This window comes from Ostrinia furnacalis, unplaced genomic scaffold (genome assembly GCF_004193835.3).
Source record: "Ostrinia furnacalis isolate ACB-3 unplaced genomic scaffold, ASM419383v2 OfSCF1242, whole genome shotgun sequence".
NCBI lineage: Eukaryota > Metazoa > Arthropoda > Insecta > Lepidoptera > Crambidae > Ostrinia > Ostrinia furnacalis.
In genome coordinates this window covers 836844-862001 of record NW_021131481.1, presented here as the reverse complement: position 1 = coordinate 862001, position 25158 = coordinate 836844, and positions in this window count along the sequence as shown.

The following is a 25158-nucleotide window of genomic DNA, read 5'->3' as shown; positions in this document are numbered from 1 at the left end:
GCAGGGCACATAGGTTACGCAGAACTGACGGCCGATGGGGCAGCAAGATTCTGGAGTGGAGGCCGCGTACCGGAAAACGCAGCGTGGGACGTCCACCCACAAGGTGGACCGACGACATCATAAAGGTAGCAGGAAGGCGCTGGACGCAGGCCGCTACCAACCGGGCACCATGAAAAGCATTGGGGGAGGCCTATGTTCAGCAGTGGACGTCCTATGGCTGAGATGATGATGATGATGATAGGTACATCTTGGCCTTATGCCTAAAATTAAGATCTTGGCACAAACAGAGGTCCAAATCTGTGTGTATACGAACTGCTTAGCTTGTATATCAAACATACGTAAATAGTTGGAGTTGTATGTGGTAGATGACAATGGAAATAAAAAATTGATCGTCTAATTAATAAAATACGGATTGAGACAATTAAAACCGCAATGATGCAAAAACAATAGTTACTAACGAGAACTATTGCGCACTGAATTCCTCACTGATTATGTAGGCAAAACCAGGTCTTTTACAATAAACATTGTCCAGGATTTGTTTATGAAAATCTTTTTAGGGCAAGTAATGCCTTGACACATTTGGAGAGACGTTGACGACGTTGTGTAAAGTATTAATAAGTTTTTCTTTCACTTGTTTTTTGGTAGCTGCAATAGACAAATGACGATCATAAAGCCGCATTCACACAGCTCAACAAACGCGTGCTAACTCAAAACTTTGCTTTCATCGTCATTTCATGAGCTCGTTGTCTCGTCACATGCTCCAAATTGCATAACACCATCCAGCGAAACCTTTACGAGCGACAAACGGATGCCAATTCTACTAAAATAGTTAACCAAAGCCAAAGCGCGGTAGAGAAGGTAGGCACAGAAGGCTTAGATGCTTACGCCCGTATTCACAAACGATGCTTGCTTAAGTGAAGCAGCAAATCGGACGCACAGCGTTGAATAGAGTTAGGTGATTGGTTCGTGTGTCACCCTGTGCGTCCACGCACACTGTGAGACCTCATAGTAATGTTTGTGAATACGGGCGTTAGAATCATCATAGTCAAAAGCTAAGCTATCTTCTTATTAATTTCCATATTCCTAAGTTGACAAGTAACATTTTTTCTATATAAAACTGTTACATTTTTGGATTAGTAGTAACACGATCCCCTACATGATTATGCCTACTTGTCTGGGTTCAATATTCATCATCATCATCATCATCATCATTGAGTCATTTATGGCGCCTTTACAATAGCATACTCTCTCTAATTTTCCATAGACAAATGAAGGACAATGCAATGCTGATTCTGATTACAGATTAATTGGCTTAGAATGAGCTGCTTCCATCGCGGAAAATCGCGGTCCCGGGAACAGCCTGGATGCGGGCAGCGTAGAACCGTTCATCGTGGAAAACCTTGGAGGAGGCCTATGTCCAGCAGTGGACGTCATTTGGCTGACACGAACGAACGAGCTGCTTCATTGCTGAGCGGCCCTACTTCGTCTGCTCCATTATGCCCAATGACGTGGCACAGAGCCAAGCTGTTAACGGAGTAATCTCAGCAGCATACGCCCTAAACTTAACTCTTAATGTGACGTTCTATTCATAAAATAATTTGAATAAAATTGCTCACGAATAAATTAGCAATCTGTATGCCGGCTTATTTTGTAAGGGTCGGTGTACAATTACGTTGATGGCGCTATATACTTAGATGGGGTTGAATTCGCCATAATTTGAGATAATGGTTTATGCGTAAATTAGATAATTTGTTTTGAGAAGCCGTTCGTTAGATTTCAAAGCATTTTGAAATAGATTTTCTATTCATTGCTCGCAATAACGATGGTAAGTATTTTACTTGAATATCCGTAGAATGCCTACTATTACATACTTATACTGCTATTTTTAAATGCATACCATTAGGATTCAAGTAGAGACTTTTAAATAAAAAGTTTTTAAGCATCTAACTTCGAGATCGAATCAGAAATGAGTAGATCCGTAAACGAACTAAAGTCGCTGACATAGCCCGACGGATTAGCAAGCTGAAGTGGCAGTGGGCAGGGCACATAGTACGCAGAACTGACGGCCGATGGGGCAGCAAGGTTCTGGAATGGAGGCCGCGTACCGGAAAACGCAGCGTGGGACGTCCACCCACCAAGGTGGACCGACAACCCGATAAAGGTAGCAGGAAGGCGCTGGATGCAGGCCGCTACCAACCGTGCGATGTGGAAGTCATTGGGGGAGGCCTATGTTCAGCAGTGGACGTCCTGTGACTGAAATGATGATGATAAAGATGAAGCATCTAACTTAGCGCTAATCGTTTTAAAATGGTGACTGGACCTACATAGTGAACGTTGAATACTAGTGAGTGGGCATGACAGCGATGTTCGTCATACTCATCGGTCTAATACAGGGGTCTCCAAACTAGGGCCCGCCATTGCCATCAATCCGGCCCGCGACAGCTTAGGACTAAGCCTATGTTTGCATAGGTGGGTAGAAAAATTAAAATTGTTATGGCCCTTGCAACATACCGAAAAAAATATTAGGCCCAAGGCTTCAAAGTTTGGAGACCCCTCTAATACATTTTCTGCTTCCCCCTGTGAGATTCATAGTCGCAACTGGATGTTGACATCGTATTAAAAAACCATTTTTCTGAAAATCATTCCAATTTCCATCAATCAATCTGTACCTATTCTGTATTTCCCTCTTTATAGCAATTAAGATCTGAAGACCTAATTCTTTGACAAACTGGAATCTGGACAAACAGCCGTGCGCAAAGGCCACGGCAATAAAGCACGTCTCTTTACTGGCAACACAGAGTGTTCTCGGATCTAATTCGTCCGTTTATCCGGAAGGTGAAGTGCGACGCATTCCGCCTTGAGAGCAAACAGCGCGAGTGGCTCTATGGTAATTAGGAGTCGAGAACGCTGCGGTGTTGCCAGATTAAAGGTAAAATTACCTGTAAGAAAATGGAAAATTCTTCAAACTGAAATTGTTTATTAGTACTTATGTCAAAGGACTTTTTGGGACATGCTTAGGCTTATGCTTGTTTTAATCACGTGAATAAAGAAACAGAACTTCACTCATGTGTCCAAATACGTAGCTTGCCCTATGATAGAGCAAGTATATCGAGATTAAGTACCTTATCTCGTTTTTAATCCTTACCATGTCTATTATCTATGTAAAAAATAATAATAGTGTAGTGTCGATGCGTTAGAATCAATACAAACTCAAAACAAAATTACAGATGTATGTGTCTACAGAAATCATAAAGCAGGTCCATGCAATTTTCTATTTACCCTAAAACCGGGGTAAAACACCTTCACGTCGCTTGCTCCGCTCCCTCTTGAATCGTTAATCGGTGCAACCCTTCTCGGGATGTCACAGGCTTTTGCCCAGCCTAATTAGCGACCGTTTCGGTTTTATCTTTTCTCCTGCACTTCATTACAAATAGGTTAATTTTCGCGTTATAGTAATGGAACTATAACTTTCAACTGTGGCTATACTAGTTCCGGGAAAAATCCAGGAAAAACTAACCATATACGAGTATTACATAATCATGCCTAAAGTTTACTTGGTAAAATTATATTTTGTACATAGAATGTAACAAATGTATGTTATTTTATAAGTTTGGCAAATACAGTAACTTATTTCTTTAAATAAACAGTAAATGTATTCGCTGGGTGCGAAGTACTAGGTGGGGGGGACATAATCTATCGCAGCGCTCATGGTGGTCAAAAGTAGAAATAATGTTAGCTCTGTCATCAGATGTATCTGTCAATGGCAAAGCGATTCTACATAATACATTTTAATATCATTAATTAATCGCATGAAAAGGGTCCTACTGGGAACTTAAATAAAAGAGTGGACTGTATTTCGATAGGGCTGTTTTAATAGCCGTTTACAATTTGGAAATAACTAAACTATACAACGTGGTAGTACAAAAATGAGTCACAGTAGTTGTGCACAGATGTTTGCTTTATGATGAGAGCGTGAATTATTGAACTCTGCCCTTGTTTTGTTCTTAATTCTTCTACATCTCGGACTTGTCCAGCCAATACCAACAACTTTCCTTTAAATACGGTTTGTGGTTGGAATTTGATATTGTAACTCTCACAAACCCGGTCTTCAAACGATACTCATTTCGATCTGAAAACGATATTTAATTTATTACTAGCGATACAGAAACATTTAAATATATTTACTGTTATATAATGAAACCGTTAAAGTAGCTTTTTCTTTTTGTTTTACTGTAAAACTACAACTGTAAATGAAGTAAACAAACCTTGACACAATCAAAATGATTTCAAAACCTTTTTTCCACCCAAATCGTGGTATCACAACAATTTATTAGTTGAAAATATTTGTTATTTTTTCATTTCGATATTTTTTCACAAATATACGACCTAAATGTCAATGTGACAGAGCCCACAAAGTTGTGGACGCTAGTTGGCGCTGTAATCGTGCACGGAGCCATCCTCAAACTGCAATTCAAAATGGATGAAAAAGGAAGCCCCAATTTCTTGTTCAGCAAAGTGCACTTCACTCGTGAATGTTTGAATCGTTTGAATTATCCGACACTTTTTAAGCCGCGGCACAATCTCTCGCTTGGCAACATTTCAAGTGCTTGTTTTGTGCTAGATTAAGACTATGGCTGTTTAGGCGATTCTGCATGTAACTGCTCTAAATTTAAGACGAGACTAGTCTGTATTCTTATGCGACTTTGTCTAGCTCTAGACTTAAGATGTTTGGTCGAATCGAAATTTAACCACCTCTGTGGTTTAGTGGTTAGACCACCTGCTTTAGACGCAAAGGCCCCGGGTTCGATTCCCAGTGGGGGCAGATTTTTCTGTTCGGTTTGGTTGGTGGTAGGGCTTGTTCTTAGTCCGCCTGGTTAGCTACCACCATCTCACCTAAGTCTTGTCGCCATAACAACAATGTTAACAGCATTGTTGTGTTCCGGCAGAGAGGTAAGATTGCCAGTTCCTCCGTGGTTGAGGATTCCGGGCGAATCTCGCTTCCACCTTCGGCCTGATCATCACTTACCATCAAGTTAGATACAGGCCAAGAGCTTTCTCGTTGTGGATAAAAAAAAAATCAGTCAGTCGCTAATGCCAGGTATGGTATGTAAAGGAACGCAGCAGACGTCCTCTCACGAGATGGACAAATGGCCTCATAAAGGTAGCAGGAAGGCGGTGGATACTGGCCGCTGCCAACCTAGAAATCTTTAGGGGAAACATTAAATCACAAGGCTTGAGACTCTTTTGACTCTCTTTCAACTTTTTTAGCGTAGACTCTACGACGACTCTACTAGAGTCATAATAATTTTGCGTAGTCCCTTTATCTTTTTATATCGAATTTTGAGAATAATTTCAGAATACGAAACTAAAATGACTTTCCTTGTTGGATCAAATGATATTAAATTACGAGTATGTTAAGGAAAACACTCTGCTTTCGATGTAAAACATTTTTCCGCACGTGTATAGGTAGGTACACAGTTTTCTTCGTAATATTAAGTTTCATTACACGTGTAACACAATACAAAAGAAATAGCTCTTAATTATCTCTTTAAGGATTAGAAGGTCTTGTACCTATTTTGGTACTTTCTAAATACATAGTGGGTATTTTTTTTTTACTTTTTAGGCAGGCACATTATTAGGTTTTTCAAGCCGAATCTCCTAAATAATGCTTCATTTAGATAGATTATTAGTATAAAAGTATTTCGCGTTAGCAATACAAAGCCAGACCGGGTTGCAAAAAACAATTGAATCAACTTTAATAATAAATGGAAGTATAAACACAAACGGCTCTATCCACCCGTAAAAATGTATCGAATATTCCAAACACTCGAAAACCGGAGGGTCCAAAACTGGCATGGACACGATCGTATTTATAAATTGATATGTAAATATCACCCGCGTTCATACACATGGATGGCCATTCGATTCCGCCGGGGACAGCCAGTTTTAAATATTCCATGTGCGGTCAACCGAGAAATCTACAAAGAAAAACTATTACCTATCTTTTATTGCTTTTACCCTCGAACACGAGTTTATGGTGAATTTATCAATAAGAAGGACACGTACGCTATAAGTGAGATATAACTTCAGAAATGGATATGAGATATGAGGCCATAAAATTTTTGGTGGACATATTTTCCATGGAAGTACAAAAGAGAGGGTTTACTCGCAAGCTTTTGTAATTCTTAAGGCTCCTTTCCACGGTAAACCATTTTGAGGGATCCAGTAATGCCTGCTGCTGTCTTTCCTGAACACTATAATCTGGGCCTTTTCAAGGCGTGTGAATAGGCACTTACAGGACAGATATCATAATCATAATATCTTTATGTACCATTCTAGACTGCATCTCACTTAAAATCAGGTGCGATTGCGGTCAAATACCAGCCTTGTCTTTGCTTAAAAAAAAGTAATGCAATATACCGCAAAACTGAACTCATGTGTGTTTGAAATTCGAATTACAAATTCGATCGGTTTGGTTTTTGCGGGACACTGCAAACGGGATGTTTGTGTGAACGTTACTATCGAAACACGTACGTATTACTGGATTCTGCAAAAACATTTCCTGCATAAAACGGTCTCCGTGGAACAAGCCCTTACTCTATCTAGGTGTCAAGATACTTTAAATTAAACTTCTATTTAAATTCGTTTAATAATACTTGCTACTAATTATAAGCATCGTTCCACCAACAAAGGAAGCGAACCGAATTAAAATATCAGCAGGCAATTTAACGCTCTCTTAAAATCAAAACAGTTCATTATTGCGTCAGACGAACAAATAACATAATTAAGCGGCTAAACGTTGAGGCGCTTAATTGACAGAGCAAGAAAGAAAATTCTTCGCGCAAATATTTATTTCAATTAAAGTCCTCGAGCTTCGATTGACACGAAACATGGCGCTATTACGTAAAGACATCGTTAGCTAATTTAATTAAACATTATTAACAACTATGCCTGATCGTTATACACTTACTTTAAACGAAACTTATCGTTGATAGAAATAGTTGCAATTTGATAGTTTTGTATTAAAAGGGAAAGGGCATTGAATGGGACTCTATTAATTTGCCTCTGTTTTTCGCTTATTTGCCTGACTACTAGTTTTTCTTTCTGTCAGTGGACTCAACGGGCTACAGATGAGGTATCATACTCGTACATCCAATTAATTAGAAATCTAACTGAAATTTTTCCAGAACTTAAAAAATATACAACTTTTTAAGAAAGTATTAAATACATAGAATAGAAATACGTAGTGTACGAGTACAAAAATACATTGATGATAACGCCCTGTAAACCTTTCTTTGGGTAGCAAGTTCATTCGCACTTTTAAAAAATTTGTAAGAAAGAAGAAAGCTCCGTAAGCAACCATTATTTCAAATGTTTTCTAAGCAACAGAAGACGAAAGATTTCACAGAAACCGGTCTCTTTAACTGTTCATAATACCGGCCCCGGTGACATCTAAGAAAAAGGGTTCCTTCTTAGAAATTGATTGAGTGTCCTTTACCCCTACTTAGCCGCTTAAAGCGCCTCTAATTAACGTAAGCTGCTAATTGAGTATTTATTCGAGTGACGAGTGTAAAATTCGAAACGTTTTTATCGCTTTGTAAACAATACGCGGGGGCGTGATGAAAAGGATATTTCATTACACGATAAATGAAGGTGCATTTTAAGGTTGAGATTTGAGAAGAAGGTAGGCAGTGAAATGGAGCTTTATGGACTCAAAAAGCTGATTATTTTGCTAAAGAACGTTGCCACTTCTTTGTAATTTACATAACCAATTTTCAATACGTAAATTTTGAAAAAGTACTTTTGTTTTATATGCCTAAAAGTTGTCTACCTATCAGCCAGTTACCTACATATTATTCATATCTACCTTGGTATAAAACAACAACCACATTGGAGTATATTTAAAACAGATATGGTTTTTTTATGACGGTGTATTTTCTAATAGAACCAAATTAATTTTTTCAAATTTTCTGCCGAAAAGCCTTTGAAATCCCTATTTTCAGTATCATAAAAACTTTATACGGCTTTCTCTCCGTAAAACGTATTTATTTACGTACTGAATACTTTTAAAGAAAGATTCAAATATCATTAAAATTTAAGATCAATGATCCGTCTTCGTTAAAAGTTACTCCAAAGTCTATTTCAGAGCTATTCCTTTGAAATCCCTTGAACATACTCGTATTGAACGTTCATTCATGCAAAACTGAAGCGATCGTAGACCTTTCAGCACTTCGAATAGTCAGTTGACTCAAGTTAATGGAAATACCTCACACGGACCAAGGTATGTAGTGGCCATGACCATAAAACTGTCAAAACCGTTAAGCGAGAGAGTGTTAGTTGCTGTAATTTTACTTTTGTAGTAACGGAGTATTGAGTACTCGTATACGAGTATTACTATAATAGGGGTTGAAATGGTAAGACTAGTTCCCTGTCCTTTCCTGCATGCCACCTATGTATGCTTAAATCAAATGTTAAAATAAGTAAGATATTTTGTTAATTTCAAATCTGGCAATGGGGCTTGTTATTAATTTAGCGGTGTTTTTTGTATCGGGTGGCACGGCAGTGCCCCCGCCAAGTCGAGTGGAGTTTGACAGATTTTTCACGTTATCAAAGAAGTAAGATGGTGCAACCGAGCCTTATTATTTTTTATGGTTGGCAGATACTTCTTAAAATTGCTCACCTCTAATTTTCTTCAAAAGCACTTAAAACTGCCTTTATTTCTCTATTACACACGCCTCTATCCACATGATTGTAAAACGGAGCCTGTCGTCTCCAACATCATCCTCGAAGCGCCGGATTTTCTTTATCTTAGGCAAACCGAAGGCAATCGAATGCCGCTAATGGGATGGCACAATTGAAAGTGCTGGGGAATCGCGCAATAAGTATGCATCGCGACGCCCGCTGATGCCTCCTCGAGATGTCTGGCCGGGGGGCTATCTGATGGCCACCGCTCGACACTTGTCGAGCGATCGAGTGGGCTTGAAAGATGCGGTATTGAAACGGTTTGATTTATTTGCGGTAATGGTGAGATTTGGAACTAGCGATGATAACGATCGGTTCGAATTGCTATAAAATATTTTTGCGAATTTTTTTTGTAACAATGTGTCTGTACACAATTTTCCTAACATTCGATTCTAATTCCTACACTTTAGTAGAAGAGGCTCATGGTCCAGCAGTCGACTGTAAAGGGCTGTTTTGGCTGTTGATGATGATTATAATTCGATAAAGTCACACATAAATTGATGGTGACGGAGTAAAACTATCACCATATCAATTATCTTACAGCTGAAAAGTAATGTTACATTGACTTCAGGCATTGGGTTTCGGTGCTTGTTTACAAGAAATACAGGAAAATTATCCAAAACTATATTGAGCCTATCTTGTGCTACACCTGAGTACCTTTCTTGAGCCCACTTGTAACTTTATTTTGCTAAAGCGCCAACGTATATTTTATAGCACTATTTTAAGGAGCATCGCCGTGTAAAATTAAAGAACTGCGACTCACTCTTTTCAGAATAGGACCCCTGTGTGTAGACTCAATACCATTAGTACCGCGCTTACATCCAGTCTAATACGAGTCCAACGTGGACTGTACTGCTACGACGCAAGTAAATAGTTATTGGATCCCAATACCGCCCCGTTATGAATAAACTTGAGCTGATCCCGCCGGATTGCAGATTATGGATTTATTAATAATATTAGATGGGATTGGATTCGCTACGTTTTGCTGTGGTTGCGGTTTCTGTAAAGTAACAGACTTGGTTTACATAATACACAACTTTTTGAAGATAAAACTAGAAAATTTCTGAAAGAGTTTCGATACCAGAGTTGTAGAGAATGTGATATTGGATTTTGATTACTACAGTGAAAGCTTTGCAACATCTACAAGTTACATACAAATTGGTAAATATGAATAGGTACCTAATGTGGCTCTATCTAATCGAAATGAAAAGCAAGTAGCGCCCCATAAGGGCTACTTTTTCTTTTTTATTATTTACTATATTTTGACGTTCATAAGTGCCACTTGTGGTCTAAACTGATTAAATATTTTTTATTTTGATTTTTTATGAGTACTTATTACTAAATTTAAACATATTATGATAAATTCTAATGTACGTAAATATTACTTTATACATTTGAGCGTGACCAAATAACACGTTACAACAAAACATTATTAATAACAAAATACACGCTAGAAGAAAATAAGTAACCAAAATTTAGTCTTCCAGCGCGTTAACATTAACATTGTACTAATTTAACATTGTGGTTGACATCACCAAACTATAGTTGTACAGTCATTATATTCCATGAACCAGGGACATATATCCCGCAAGATTTACCGCGGTCAAAAAAAACTTATTACGTGTTTCGGGCGAAATGAAACGAAGTACTAGGCGGGCATAAGTTGGTAGCAAGTGTCGGCAATGACCACTAGCGGTTTACGGTTATTCGAGTGCGGGCAGACGTTTACGTCCTAATTTATAACGTTAATATAGCAGCATGATCGCCTGGTACATTACGCTAATGTCGCCAAATGTTTCGAATGTCCTGGGATTTTTTCTGTGTCAAAATGAAATTGATTTTATGCTCTTTAAGAATGAAAACTTTTACTTTCAAAGTTTTCAAGTGTGTATTCAAAGTATTGAAGGTATTTCACCTATTTACACAAAAACGGCGTCTTGAAAATGTTATTATACAGCTATTGAAATAAAAAGGTAAAAGAATTGCTTAACTAGCGCCCACCGTGGTACGTGGTTCGCAACGTAATGGCACGAGATTTTAGGAATTACTCTTTTTTTTTTGGCAGAGCCAATAAAACGTTTACAAACATTAATACACTCAATGTAGTTGTTAGTGTATTTCTTATTATCGATCCAAAAAAAAAGAATTACGAGAGTAGAGACTGCTTTTGTAAGCAACTGCTATTCTTGATTCGTTACAATTTGTCCCGCAAAGTAAAAAGCTAGGGTTGCCCTAATTAAGCTCATCCCGCTCCATCAGTGCGACAATGTGCGGGTATTTATTCGTCGGCGCACAGTAGGACTGTCACCAAGATAATGTTTACTAAGATAATGGAGTGTAGAGAGATGCGTACGGTGTGAAACTTTCTCAAGGCAGCCCTGCGCCTGCAATGAAACAAAACACTGCAGTTGTACAGACAATAGCACATCAATGTAAACTAAGGCTGAGTTGCACCACCTAACTTTAACGGTAACTATAACGATAACCGGCGTTTTTTTGTATGGAGATTGAGAGATTTTTTACGTTTGTCAATATTAATTGCTACCAAACCTAAGGGGTCTTATGAAATTGTAATTGGGGTGACTTTGCAACAAAAATGTGTAGGTATAGCTTAATAAGCTACTGACGCTGTCGCCTATACATAGTTATCATGCGTAGCTGGATTTTGTGCCGTTAAAGTTGGAGACAGACTACAGTGAAAACTAAAACCATTAACCTATTTATTTACTTAAGAAAGCAGTTGCTATAAAATACGGTAGCTAAGTAGACATAAGAAGACCTACTTATCTACCTTTTTGACACCTAAACATTTATGAAATCCCTAATTTTAGTAAGTTTTTACATTAAGGGTACTCGGAATACTTACCGTTTGAAAGATTTTTAAACGAAAATTTAACATACTGGCACATTTTTGGCACAGAACTAATCTTTTGATAAATTAATCACAATTTTCATAACACACTGTACCATAGGTCGTTGAAACGCATAAATCCTGTCAATATTCTAAATAAGCATTGTACAGCAATGTTGACGGCGGCCATTGTATGTAGATACTAGTTATTGTCCTAACAATGTTGTGTCAACCCTGAACACTGATTAATTAATTGATTGTAGCCCATTTTGCGTTCAATACACCAAGCTAGACTTGATAGCGACGACAGCTCATTTGGTTCAAATGGCAATTCAATATTTTGTTTAGGTTTAATGTAATGAAAAAATCTCTGAAGGCATTAAGATAAGCCAAGTGATTCTCTTTGGGATGATTTAGAAATAAAATACGTACTTTCTTCGTAAAAAATCATACATCTCGTCGCCAATGCCGCAAAATTTTATTTAATTATTATCGGGTTTATTTATTTATTGAGGCATACACAACAGGTAACAATCAAGGGATACAACGGTAGTTACAAATAATTGCAATTATTACAGAATAATGCTTATAAATCTAGATTGCAACCTAAAAACGTGTACACACAGCATGCAATAACAATCACGTACCTAAACATTCACGGATTAAAATATTTTCTTTCGTTTTGGAACTCACAGATAGAGTGACTCCATCTGGTATAGTTGCCTTAAGTACAATGTTACAGAATAAGTCTACCTCTGTTTATTTGCTAATGTTTTTTATTTATAATATTATTGGTTTTAATTAACAACCCTCGAGTCAATAATCCTGTGTAGGCGTGATACTGCCTAGCAGTGCAAAATAACAATTATTAGATAATGTATGAAATCCCTAATCAATAATAATTAACTTTTTAAAAAAATAAAACCGACTTCAAATGCGTGAACACAAAAAAAACTAAAAATTGCGTATAAAAAAGTTCATCCCCAATTTTCCACCCTTGGGGGTGAAATATTTTCTTCAAATTGGCATGAAACCACCCTTTTGATAATACCTATTCAACAAAAAAATAATCGTTCAAATTGATTTATAATCGGCGGAGATATTGCGTATAAAAATGTTCATCCCCAATTTTCCACCCTTGGGGGTTGTTTTTTCTATTATTAAATTTAAATGGGACCACCCTTGAGGTATTACCTATACGCCGAAAAAAGATTTGTTCAAATCGGTTCATAATTGGCGGAGTTATCGCGTAACAAACATAGAAAAAAAAAACATACGGGTCGAATTGAGAACCTCCTCCTTTTTTTTGAAGTCGGTTGAAAACCCAGTGCAAAATAACAATTAGATAATGTGTGAAGTCCCTTACAAATAAAAAGCGTCCACGACAAATGTCGGCGCCTCAATTAATTGTCCTTTGTTAATGTCTCGAAAATTAACCGTAATGATCGTGCTGCCCTCGCCTGATAATTGTAATGCTTAGTGTTAACGCGGAAAAGTGCGCTATTGCTGTTGAATGGAGCTAGGCTCTTGATCTTCTTTTGTCTTTCACAAACTTAGCTTTGATTTTTAAAAATCGAATGGCGCCTAATCTTCTTTTGTCTTTTTTCCAAACTATGGCGCACATTTTGAAACGAAGCTTAAAATCGATCTTCTATTGTTTTTTTTTCTTTTCAAAACCTAAACCCAATTAATTTCATGCACAGAATAATTACCTATTCTGTCTAAATAATAATCGTACGAATACCAAGTAAAAAATCTATTGTCGTTTTGGTATCTTTTACAGAATATTTGAATTTTTCCATCATATTTTCCCCAGTTTACGTATTTCGATCAACAAGTAGCAAGACAAAGTGGCTGTTTTACAACTATGGTTGTCTATAAACGAAGCTCGTTTGCCCACAGGATCCCAAAATGTCCCGACAATGGACCACGATAGCTTCTTTTTACTTTTTCTTCGATGTCTAGTCCTTTGTACAAGATCTTTTTGTGTCTTTGAAGATCTTGTTTTCACAAACATAGCTCCAAAGTCCGTTTAGAACTAAAACAAAATGTATTCAGTATAGCTACATTACAAAATAAATTAGGTTGAGTAATGTCGCTCAGTAGAGTTTATATTTAGTTCGATAGTAGGTACTTTTCAAACAGGATACCGTGTCTCAAAATTTAACGATAAGCCGGCACCGTAGGATAATAAGGTTTAGGAAACTTACTAGTTAAACTTTACTAAAAAAAAAGACGAGATTTTTTTCTTATTTTTCCTAAAGTTAGTCATGGCGATTGTCATTCCTACGGCGCCAGCTTATCGTTGAATTTTGGGACAGTATGTATATTTTTCAAAACTACCTATGTAAGCGTGATAAGACCACCTGTTTCAGATCCCAGAGGTTCCGGACTCGATTCCCAGCAGGGCCAAATGGTTTGGAGTATGGCAGAGCTGTTCTAAGTCCGCCTGGCTTGGTAACCATGATGTTGCATCATTGTTCCTATTACCAGCACGTATTGTTTCGATACTTAGTTGGAGTTAAGACAGTTATGTAGTTCCTCAATGGTTGAAGACTTCACTTTCATCACTTTTCATCAGGTGAGACGTAGGCCCAGAGTTTTCCCGTTGTGGATAAAAAAAGATATGTTACTTCTGTTAACTGGACTCGATTGCTAAATAAACCTACTTTATCTACTTTCGCTGTTGTGTAGTAAGTAGTTGGTAAAAACATTATTTGAGGTCCCAGAACGTTCTGCGCTGCATCATCGATTAAGGTTGTTCTTTTGATTAATTTTGTGTGTATCCAACTAAGGTTTTTGTTCTGAATTCTCTAAAGAATTTTCTTATTTTCATCAAAGCGATACTTCTAATTGTTTCAGACTATTTTTCATTTGCAATTGGATTCTTGATTGTTTAATTTTCTTTTTTGCCTTGAAGCGAGATAACATTGTACTCGTACTTACTTTATTATTTAATTAACGTTTTTAATCATTAGTATTCATAACAACCTTTCTTTAAACTCAATGTGATTTTAACATAGTACAAAATTTGAAAAGAATACTAGATCAGCAACCGACGATCTAGTGAAGGTCGCGGGAAGAGCCGGGATTAGGGTTGCCAGGTCCAAAATCACAAAAGCCGGACTTTGTGCTTCATTTGGCCGGACATTTTACCCTAAAAGCCGGACATGTGACGGGGGGGGGGGGGTTGTGCAATTAGTGTCAGCTCATCAGTGAGTACTATCATCGGTCACCAACATCATGATGCGTGCGCTTCATTTATGATTCTGTGGCTCGACTTTCGCCTGGCGCGGCAACAAAATAAAAAGCCTAACAAAAGCCGGACAGGCCGGACAAGGCAATATTTGGGAGGACAAGTCCCTAAAAAGCCAAACATGTCTAGCCGGGATGCGGGCAGCGCAGGACCGTTCATTGTGGAAAACCTTGGAGGAGGCCTTTGTTCAGCAGTGGACGTCATTTGGCTGAAACGAACGAACGAACCAGATCAGCTATAGGTATGACACATCATAATATGATCCTACTATCAATTTTAGACCAGACCAAGGCCTCCTCGAGAAGGATTTCTAAAAGGATCGATTCTGCACTGCCCGCATCCAAGTGCATACTTTCACCGAATCGTCAGTCTACCTAGTGGGAGGCCTGCGCGTACACTACACCTTCCTTAGGGAGACTTTTATCCAGCTGTGGATGTCATTACCATTTATTTATTACCATTCATTACAACGAATTACCATTCGTTCGTTCGTTCGTTTCAGTCAAATGACGGTAAGGTTAATTACTAATTACATCGATATCGAAACAGCCAAAACAAAAGCTTTTTATTTAGACAGGTTCCAAAAACTCATGCACCTGTGTAAATGTCATTCATTGATACTTTGTATGCAGTATGCACGTCATTTGTAGTACAGCCGGCAATATAGAGTTAACAAAATAAGACTCCGAACTGTTTGTTTCCCAAAAAGATTGTGAGACATGTGAAGGCTCTTTAAGAGCAAAACTTTAAGGGTTTTTTATTAGTTTTTTTTTGTTTATTTTTTTTTTTTGTTAATATTTGACGATTTGTAAGCAGTATTTTTAATAGTCCTTGCAAATAAAGGAATTTTGCCTAATTTGACTTTGATTTAAAAAGGACGTGAAAAATTTGAACTTTGTCTTTGATTGCAAATTAAATAATCTTGTTATGTCTAGTTTCTTTCAGTATTCATTTTAAAAAAACATTTATGTATATAAAACATAGCTTGCTTAAAAACTTGCTAAAGTCTATTAGCGCGGACTATACATAAATGTACTTGCTGTAAAAACTTTCTTTGTCGTCTGAGTCACGGGTGAATCATCGCTGACGAGGTCAACTGTTACTGTTACGTATCGCAATTGACTCACTGTACGAAAATAAACGATTAGTGCAAGTTATGAGAAGGGGAGGCTGGGGAGATGTTGCTCTATTAGTAACTTTAAGCACTTTATGGCGACAGTAGTGCAACGGTTTGCACTGCCTATTAAAAGGTCATTTGATCCATGTCGACAGTTATCATCCTATCCCATCATCCTATAACATCATAACCCAAGCATATACATTATATATTAGCTAGAAAATTACTAGAAAACTTTTAAAAATTGTGTGGCTTATTATCAAAAAGTCGAGAAAGTTTTAAACCTAAAAAACATTACAAACCTAGGTTTAGCCAAATACGACTTTTCCCAGTAATTTAGCACAAGTCCCACAATCACTCACTCATATAACTCATATTTTAATTTAATCATGAGAATCACTCGCAGCTCTCGCTACTTTTATAATTTATTAGATTACTCAGCCTAGGCGACCTCAACAACATACGTAGTTTGCCGTTTGAGTAGACACTCGTAGATGATCAAGTTGATCAAATAATCATCATTGACTCCTTGAGGGAAGTGCAACTAACAAAATGATTTTATGTTAAAGAATGAATTATTCATTAGGCTGAGGGCCAGTTTACCCCATGTCACCCTTTACATTAAGTGATCAATGTTTTGCAGTTTGGTTTTGTTCTTTCACAAAAGCTAATTGATATGTCTGAAAACACAGGTTTTGTAACACGAACTTTTTGTGAAATATTGCCTTTTTAAAAATCATACAGTAAATAACTCAAAAGAAAAATTCTATACAAAGTTCAAGCAAAAGAAAAGCAAGCAAAATGAAAAGGTTATTTTTACAAATTTACTTTTTACAAATCATAATTTAAAGGCTAAACATTTAATAATGTTTATAATGATACTACCTACTAATAGGCGAATTTAAAAAGAAACAGTCTACACAATAATCTTAAATTGCGATCTAGTACTCCCAGGGACAACTACTCACAATTTATAAATGAAAACGATGAATTTCTCTGATATTTATTTTCTTATTTTGACAATCTTACTACCACGGGACAATAAATTAAGTCGCCTGTATTTACCAAAATAAGTATTTCGTATCACTTTCAAAAAAAAAATAGAGAAAAAAAGATACGTTCATTTTTATGTTTTTAACAATTGAATACGTTTTGCGATTGGAGGACAAGTAACTAATAGACCATTAAATTTACTCATTTAGTTTCGACGAATTTCGACGAAATCAATTAGAATTTAGATTTTTTTGGTAAATCATAAGATTCTCGGTATTCAGTGAAGCGGGTGTAAAACAGTAAACATTGTGTAAGAATAATAAATAACTTAAAATACATAACATAAATAAAACACATTACCTAATAATTGAATGAAATAGAGAAAATACGACATGTTTTTTTTATATTTCAAAACCAATTTAAAAACTGTAGAATCAACCAAGATCGAATTAACTTAAGTATATTTTTGAGTTAGTTTTTGAAACTGTTACATATTATGTATTGAATTCGTTGTTCATTGTTGTGAAAATGTTACATGTTTTCACATTCATACATAGTTTATCAGAAACGACGTTCTTGCATAACCTAACGAAATAATAGATGATCCTGAATGATGATGAATCATCGGGACCATTTTATAAACTCGTGGTTTTCCCCCGAGTAGGTTTATTTTGGTCACTGAAAGTATCTGTCCGCGACCGCGAACGGTTGGAAAATCTTAACTTTTTACATTTTACTATTAAAATATATTTAAAAGTAATAAGTATGATGTTTTTTCTTAGACACCTTCATCACACATAGCACTGACAGCTACTTACTGTTGCATAAAGATTGATGATGTAACCCCATTGTGTTACACACAATCAGTTCTGTAGGAATATTTTGCGACCGGGAATCCCACTGCGGTTAATCTAACTGACGGTTGCGTAATATTTTGAAACGTTATTTTATTTTGCAACAAATAGCAAAATAAAATTATATTAATGTCCTTATTGACTTCCCAATACACATCACTATGGGCCCCAGATTAAACCTAAAAACTTTCGTTCAAACATCACAAAAAGAATCAAAAGTACATCCAAAGATATATCCAAAGATGATACCCCTAATTACATCACATTAATGTACATAATATGAGACAAGAAAACACCTGTTAAGAATGCCGAAAGCGTTGCGGGTCCGACAAATTAATACCCCTGTTAGGGGGTGATTTGGGGGTGATTCTTGTGAGTGGCGCCTCTTTAACGCGAGTCCGGAATCACGTGACAAGCAAGGAAAGTTTCAGAGAGGCGAAGAAAAATCCTTGAACCAAACCCCTTGAATTTTTAATTTTAATTAAACTACGCTGAACGGGTAGTTAGTAGGTACTTATTGATTAGGGTGTTCTTTGTAGATTATTTAACGATTTTCAAGTATCAGTTTTTAATAATAGGTAGATCCTACGAATTCTGAAAATAATGACTTTTTAATTCAAAATATGATTGTTTGCTCCCTTGTTGTCAAACTTAGTAGTATGACGGAGCGAGACAAAATATCAGTAAAACAAAGAGTTTTCCGATTTATTCCGCTCGAAAGTAAATTTTACCTACAGCTGACTCCAAAGTACATTTTCCTTGCAAATTAGCTCCTATCACAAGTAAATAAGTTGCTAGCTACAGTGTATACCTTTATGTGCCGTCGATTCGTCCTGCAGGCAGCTCCATTACTCATTAATAATGTTTTAAAACTTCGCTCGCCTTATAAATACTTCCGTCTGTACATAATTCAATATGTACAGACAGCACACCAGGCTACCAATTTTTGTTGCAAATTCGACCCTATTTCAAGTACATAGGTACCTAAGATACCTACATAAGTAACAGAAGTGTCGTTTTGTTTCAGTTTGAAGTGTAATTGTTAAAACATTAACTAAATGATGTTAAGTTAGTGAAAATGGATGGATGTTTGTTACTCTTTCACGTGAAAACTACTGAAATAATTTTCTGTGACAAACTGAAATTCACGTGGGCGAAGCCGCGAGCAAAAGCTAGACTTGAGCTTGTCTTTAGCCAGTGAGTGAGTCTTTACTGAAATAAAATACTGTATAATAAAAGTCATTCACTGTCTTCCAGGGTGAAATTTTGAAAGATCGATGCAATAAAAATACAGGTTGTCATTTTTAACAGATTTTAGTTGGTTCATTTCCCAGGTGTGGCAAGCAAATTTTTGGAAATCTTTGAATGCAGTTCTATTTCTTTTCAAAAATAAAGGAATGTTTTCTTTGAGTAAAAATTTTCTGTCTACAGTATTAAGAGTAGTTTCCCTCTAGGTGGTATAACGGAATTCCATTCTGTATATACGTTTTTAAAAAGCGCTTTTACATAATAAACTCTTTACATAAAGACCTCTTCTTCTCAGCGAAGGCATGAAACTCACCTGTTTTCGATAAAATAGCTCCTATTCTAGAAATATTACTCGAAGAAATATTACTCGAATAAATCCAGACAAGGTGTGCTCTCGAACTACAAAGTGTCTCATGACAATCTGCAGACGAGAAAAACAATATTGAACAACCGATTTTAATCGCTACACCTGTTGTTTTAAGGGTAGTTTTGTAATAAAATGTATTTTCCGCAAGGTACAGTCAGTTCTTCAGACATTCACATTTTTTGTTGCAATATCACCACTATTACAACTGAATAGATGTCAGAGTGCTTACCTTGGTATTCGGTCGTCTGTACCACAAGACGCTGTATCAACTAAAGAGCTAGTTGTACCGCCAATACGTGAAGAGAAGGGTGACCAGACGTCTTGACTTGAAAATCTGATTGCTAGCAGCAAAGATTTCTGTCGACATGAAAAGAATAAAATGTGAAAATTACGTAAAAGCGTGGAAACGTTTATAGGTATAGTTCTTACATTTCACCTTCAACAATTTAAAGGTAAAAGAATACGGCTTTTCAATTAAAATTAAACACCGTAGACACGTACACTTCTTATGTTACTTCCGTAACAAAAAAAACTAATAAGATTTATCAATGGTTTGCCCAACTTTATGTGTATATTTAACTGTGGAAACTTAATTGGTTTATGTGTTTTCTTACTGCACCTAAGTTAAATTATATTGTAACTGTATGTTTTCCCAAAAAAATAAATAAATAAATCACGTGATGTAAAAACTTAAATTCTTTATATCATCATGGTCGTATAGTCTCTACTGTTGGAGCACGATCATTTCTAATTTATTAGAGTTAAATGGAAGATTTGACCGGAGTGTAGGTCTGCTGCCATGCTGGTCAGACGGGTTGGGGAGAGTTTACGATTATTTTTTACGTATGTAAATAAAATGTTCAGCAAACTTATTATTATTCGGAAGTCTCCAAATTTGTAAAGGTAGAGTCACCCTACACACGATAGACCGTGTAGAGTTTGAGCGCGATGCTACAAGGCGAAAGTTAAAGCTGCTCAATCAATTGTGTACAGGCACTAAAAGTATACCTTGAGGAGACATGTTCCTAAGAAGACGGTGACATTTGCCTTTAAAACAAGCTTAAATTTATTTTTATCAGACACTTATTCTAGTACATCAAAAAATTTTGAAAGATAACAATTATTTTGTTCTGAGTGAGCGATCTGGAACTTAAACTAGGGCCACCCTGTATTTCAGGCCTCCAGATCTCCACTCGCGGATCACAATAAGATCTACGTTAAAGTTAAGGTTAAGAAATTACTGATTATAAAGTTTCAGAATTATTTATTGTGTTGACTTCGTTTTAATGTACGAATAGAAATAACTTTTACAAACTTAAAGGTTTTGGGAGCTAAAAGTTTGTATTTGAAGCCTAACTTTCTGTTTCTAAATCTGTAAGGGTAGTTAAAAATTAATAGGTACCTAAGTTATTAGGCACAAAACTCTAGAACGGTAAGATTTCAACGAATATTTTAAAATCAGTTCTTTGAAGTCAAGGGCGTTTTGAGGAAATGTATGAAAAATTCAAAAATGTAACATTGTCTTTATTAAATGAATATCAAAAATTACGCGAAATTTTACAATTTTGTATGTTTAATGTATCCCTTCTAGTAAAAATCACTGGATGCTTTTAAAAAAACTTAACATTATCTATAGTTTATCTGTAAAATATCATTTCAGCTATAAATTTTAGAATTCCACCCTTATGAAGCGAAATACCAAAGAATTTTATGAAATTTAATTTCATAAAATTTTGCCTCGTATAACAACTCTAACCGCCGGAGATAATGCAAAACCAATTATCTAAACCAAATATAAATTCCATTATGTTCAAAAGCCTGTAACTAATTCATACCTAAATCGTGTAATTATGCTAAATTTTAAAACCCTTAGGTATTGTATTAAAAAGTTATTACATACTTATGCTTAAAATATTAGTGGAATCTCTCGTCTCGCCAGGCTATCGGTTTTTAAGCCGCAAAATTTAAATTAAATCCGACTGAGCTTCAGATCTTGTCTCGTTATAAGTGCTGATATAATTTTTCAACTGTCTCCTTATGATATTTTAAACTATTATGTTGCATTTTTTACTATAAAATTATGTCTCCTTATGAATATTTATTTTTTGGGACTATAATAATAGTTTAAAAAGTTTTAATAGTATGCAGTATGATAAAATAAGTGGTTTTATTTCACTCGCGACAAATTTGGTTTGATATAGGTATAAAAAGTTGTCTGTACCTACGAGTACCTCTACTACCATTTTGTAGCAGATGAAAAGGTGTGACAACATTTATTTTGTGTTCTTCCTTGAATAGAATGTGTGATCTCGAATAAATAAAAAATAACAAAAGGCTATAAATCCGCCCGCCCTCTAGAGGTTTAATGTCGAAAGAAATAGGTATTTATTTTTGTTTAGTTTTTTTATATGATTGCTATAACGCTAGATAGATGTGTACATCGAACTAAATGCTATTTCTGTTAGTTCCGAGTGCACTTCAGGTTTTCAGTGGTATAATTTCGATGTCTTAATGGCGTTGAACTTGGGTAATAGTGATGTGACCATATATCGTCAATTTAGCCTAAAGATCTCACACTGTGGCGCATTGAGCTTTTAAAACTGAAAGTAATATTTCCATGTCTAAACATACGTCACCACATTTGTATGCAAAGAAGTAGCTGCTCTACAATTAGACATTCTGTTTTTTTTTTTAAGAAGACATCAATGTAAATATTACCACCATTTTGATGATAAGGATGATTTTGAAAGTTTATTTTGTATGAAATAATCTAATAAAGTTCGAGAACAGCATTTGTAGAGCTATAACATAACATCGTCTTTAAAAATTCTTCCCATTACACAGTTTTTTACAGATTTTTATTTACCACATTCCTAGCACTATATCATAAATCATTGATCTTAACGTACCTACTATTTTTTATCGATATTTACCTCGGGGTAATAGTATCGATAATATTCCACCCCTACCCCCAAAGGTAACAGTTCTATCAGCTGGGGTAACGGCCCCGACACCTCAAACATGTTGGTATCTACGCTAAATGTCAAAAATTACGAGAATAGTGCAAAAGTAAGTAATAGTACGTACAAGAGTAAGTAATAGTAGTAGAACTACGTACTACAAAGCTCTAGGGCATACCATCGCTGTATATTTTCTCGTACACTTTTTATCGATGTTTTACCTCGATTTATGCCCAACCCTACCCCCAAAGGTAACAGTTCTATCAGCTGGGGTAACGGCCCCGACACCTCAGCCCAAACATGTTGGCTTCTACGCTAAATGTCAACTCGCTTTTTGTGTCTGATTTAACGATGACTACAAAGGCTGTCTACGGTCTGGTTTGTTGTTCTTATCGATAGTAGTGCTGTATTTGTGTAGTAACAAAGGTTAATATTTGTTGAAGTTGTTGTTTAATTTAAATGTGTTAAATAAATAAATTGCAGACAACAAACGTTTATTCCTCACTTGTCCCGACTTTCATAGAGAACATTGAAATAATATGGTGTTTTTGAGAGACACTTTAAATTAATATGAGTAGGTACATTTTCCGAGGTATCTCTCTACCTTTTGAAAACTTAAAAAGAATGTAAAAAATAAAATCCAGCAGTAAATGATTCCGCGGTATTATTTTTTTAAGTAGGCGGTAGATACTTGCACAGTGCAATAAGCAAACCACAGATTTTCTTCAATAAAGCTCCTTTTAATGGAATTTATCCTTAATTTCCTATATAGGTACTGTATCTTTTCGAACTGAAAAATTATTTTCAGTAACTGCAAAAAATAAACAAGTTCTACTTTATGATTACAGACTTTAGCTTTTCCAAAGATTTACCCTAAAAATAAAGTTCGTGAATTGGCTAATAAATAACTACCCATGTCTAGCTCGGGCAGAGTTGCGAGAAATGGTTACGTTAGACGGATGTCTACCAAATGGAAACTTGGCAGTTTAGTCACGCCATATTAACTCTAATATAAAACTGTATCATGACTACGGTTATTTAAACGTTTATTTTTTGGTCTGACACACCACAAAGAATCACCTAGCGTTTCATTTTGAGCTCTATTCTAAATATGATAAGGTTGGTTAGGAGTTTCAGGGATGCAGAACAATAGTGTTTTTATATGAATTTAACCCGAAAATAGTTTAAAAGTTACGCGAAGTGGAATTAGCCTCACGAAATATTCGCGCGATGGAAAAGGGGTGAGTGTCACGAACATTCGATTTTTGTCCCGATTCTGATCGGATATTTATGGAAAAAACTAATCAAAGAACCCTTTGGACTGTGCTCAAAATAAAGCACTAGATTACAAGGAGGAATTTCTGCGTGACTGTGATTTTGAAGAACACTTACTTTTGCATAATTCCAATAAAAGTACTTTTTTATGCTTTCCCATGTTGTGTTTTTTCAATTCCATTGTTCCATTGTCCAGGTTTTTAAGATTTATAGGTTAATTTAACTAAGATAAGAATTAAGAACCACAGAGCTAGGTAAACTATGTTTCTTCTAAAAACGCCTACAAATCTACTACACCTCATTTCACGTCCGTTGTTCAAATACAATATCTTTAACGCACTGACGCAACGCCCGTCTGGGCGCTGTAACATGAAAAATCAATGTTTGTGTGCTATGGTCAGTATAATATCGCTGTGTATTTAATTCGCCAAACATTTAGTCTGGCAGACGCTACGGGGGTCCTCTTCCCTATGCAGCGGGTACAGTCACGAAGAAAATACGTTTTACAGGTATTTTTAAAATGAAAACTCTGCCGGTTTATAACAGTACTTTTTTATTTTCAAACAAAAGATGCCCAAGGTATTTCCCCGAATGATTTTTCATTGTCCCTGCGCCTGACTCTAGATTCTTGCCGCAACCTTCACCAGATCAAAACGGTTTTAATTAATTACTTATCCAAAATTGCTTCCTTAAAGTGTTACACCAACTTACTTTAAGCGTAACTATAACAGTAAATGGTATTTTTTGTATAGAGTTTGAGGTTCGACGTTTGTCAGGTTTTCGACGTTTGTTAAAGTTAAAGTAAGATGGTGCAACTCAGTCTAATTAATATGGTATTTATTAATTCAAATACATATTTTACTTATCACCACTGTTCTCGACTGTACGAGGACCGACAAAATCGGTGGGTAGGTACGTCAGGTGCTTCGCTTTTCGTTTTGCGCGTCCGCGGCAGAACAATCGCGTAGTTATAAGCCCGTGTCTATACGGTGTGGGGTTCCGTACCTAACTTCATACTAGAGCCCTTGTTAATGAATACCATTGTGATTGTGTTAGCGAAAATGTGCTTACCATGAGTTTACGTTAGGTGCTCGCTAGCTAGTACCTAGATAAAAAAACTATGAAGATTGTAGTTCTTGAAAGTGGCCAGTGGCGCTGTACAATCTGTCATACATTTAATGCCATTATTTTACGCAGTCGCTAGCGAGCACACGTAACGAAAACTCATGGTAAGCACACTGAAATACTTTTGAATGATTAAGGCTGAGTTGCACCGCCTAACTTTGACAGTAACTATAACGATAACCGGTGTTTTTTGTATGGATTTTGACAGGTTTTTGACGCCTTAATTTAGTCATACGACGCGACGGTACTTCAAACTCAACACAGTGGGATCTTAACGTTTGTGTATCAAAGTTGTTGTTGATGAGGCATCTTGCCTTCAAACTTTGGCAAGGTGCTTGAACAAAATTATTAGTTAATACTACTCTATATT